The following is a 2,351-nucleotide window of genomic DNA, read 5'->3' on the forward strand; positions in this document are numbered from 1 at the left end:
TACGTCATTTGTTTTTCTGAGTCTTTGTTACTTCACTTAGTATAACAGTTTCTAGAGCCATCCATTTACCTGCAAATTTCAGTATTTCATCTTTCTTTACTGCTGAATAGAAATCCATTGTGTAAATATAGCAGGTTTTTTTTAACCACTCATCAGTTGAGGGGCACTTAGGTTGCTTCCATCTCTTAGCTATTGTGAAAAAAGCAGCAACAAACATGGTTGTACAAGTGTCTCTACAATAGGATGAGTCCTTCGGGTATATGACAAGGCGTGGTATAATCGGGTCATATGGTAGATTCATGTTTACTTTTTTAAGAGTTCTCTACACTGTTCCGTAGAGGTTGCATGAGTTTGCAACACCACCAGCAGTGAATGAGCATTCCTTTTTCTCCATGTCCTAGCCAGCATTTGGTATCATTTGTTCTCTTGATCCTAGCCAGTCTGATTGGGGTAAGGTGATACCTTATTGTGTTTTTAACCTGCATTTCCCCAATTACTAACAATGTTGAACACTTTTTGAGATATTTCTTAGCCATCTTTATTTCTTCCTTTGAGAACTCCCTGTTTAGATCTTTACCCCATCTTTTAATTGGGTCATTTTGTTTCTCAATTCTTTGTTTTTTGAGTTCTTTATATATTCTAGATGTTAAACCTCTGTCAGATGTGTCACCAGTGAAGATTTTTTTTTCCCATTCTGTGGGTTTTTTCTTCCCTTTTTTCGTTGTACAGAAACTTTTTAGTTTAATGAGGTCCCACTTGTTGATTGTTGACCTCAATTCCTGAGCAACTTCTGTCCAATTTAGAAAATCCTTTCCTACACTTATATTTTGTAAGTTACTGCCAATATTTTCTTTTAATAGTTTCAGGGTTTCCAGTTTCACATTGAGGTCTTTGATTCATTTGGAGTTGACTTTTGTGCAAGGTGAAAGATAAGGATCTAGTTTCATTCTTGTACAGATGGAGATCCAGTTTTGTCAGCACCATTTATTGAAGATGCTGTCTTTCCTCCTTTGTGTGTTCTTGGCACCTTTGTCAAATATCAGGTGGCTGAAATTGCATGTACTCTGGTTTGGATCTTCAGTGATGTTACATTGATCAATGTGTCTATTTTTGTGCCAGTACCATGCTGTTTTTATGACTATATTTCCTGTAGTATGCTTTGAGAGCTGGTATAGTAATCCTTCCAGCATTGTTTTTTGTGCTCAGTGTTGCTTTGGCTATCTGGGTTCTTTTATGCTTCCATATTAATTTAAGGATTTTTTTTTCTAATTCTGTGAAGTATGTCATGCAGATGTTGATTGGCATTGCATTGAATCTATATATTGGTTTTGGTAGGATGGTCATTTTCACAATATTAATTTGTCCAACCCATGAGCATGGGAGGTCCTTCCATTCCTTGATGTCTTCATCAATCTCTTTAACAATTTAAAAATTTCATTGTAGAGATTTTTGGTGTCTTTGGTCAGATTTATTCCAAGATGTTTTTTTCTTTGCAGCAATTGTTAATGGGAGCAATTCCCTGTATTCTTTCTCCAATTGCTTGTTATTTGTATATAGAAAGGCTACTGATTTTTGTAGGTTGATTTTATAACCTGCCACTATATTGAAAGTGTTCCTCAGTTCTAGGAGTTTTCTGGTGGAACTTTGGGGATCTCTTAGGTATAGTATCATATTATCTTCAATAAGTGATAGTTTGACCTCTTCTTTTCCAATTAGTACTTCCTTAATTTCCTTCTCCTGTCTTATTCTCCAGCAAAAGTTTCTAGCACTATGTTGAAAAGAAGTGGAGATAGTGGACATCCTTGTCTGGTTCCTAATTTTTAATGGGAATGCTTCCAGTTTTTCTCCATTTAGAATGATGTTGGCTGTGGGTTTGTTGTATATAGCTTTAATTATATTGAGGTATGTTCCTTCCAGTCCAATTCCCTCTAGGACTTTGAACATAAAAGCATGTTGAATTTTGTCAAAAGCCGTTTCTGCATCAATTGAGATGACAATGTGGTTTTTGTCTTCAGTCCATTTGTATGTTTAATGACGTTTATTGACTGGCGTATATTGAACCATCTCTGCATCTCTGGGATAAAGCCTACTTGATTATGGTGAATGATCCTTCTGATATGTGTCTGTATGTGGTTTGCAAGTATTTTGTTCAGAATTTTTGCATCTATATTCATTAAGGATATGAGTCTATTGTTTTCTTTTTTGGTTGGGTCTTTACCCAGTTTGGGTATTAGAGTGATGCTGGCTTCATAGAAGGAATTTGGGAGTTCTCTCTCTGTTTCTATCATTTTGAATAATTTAAGTAGTATCGGTTGGAGGTCTTCTTTAAATGCCTGGTGGAATTCTCCTGT

The 2,351-nt window shown here is 35.8% G+C and overlaps 1 protein-coding gene across 1 annotated transcript in view; it reads left to right on the forward strand.

Annotated features, from left to right (window-relative positions):
- The window catches only part of Tfec (transcription factor EC), a 77,761-nt gene that overhangs the window by 13,838 nt on the left and 61,572 nt on the right, over positions 1–2,351 (forward strand). The window lies entirely within an intron of this gene.

This window comes from Nannospalax galili, unplaced genomic scaffold, assembly GCF_000622305.1.
Source record: "Nannospalax galili isolate Female #2095 unplaced genomic scaffold, S.galili_v1.0 scaffold171, whole genome shotgun sequence".
NCBI lineage: Eukaryota > Metazoa > Chordata > Mammalia > Rodentia > Spalacidae > Nannospalax > Nannospalax galili.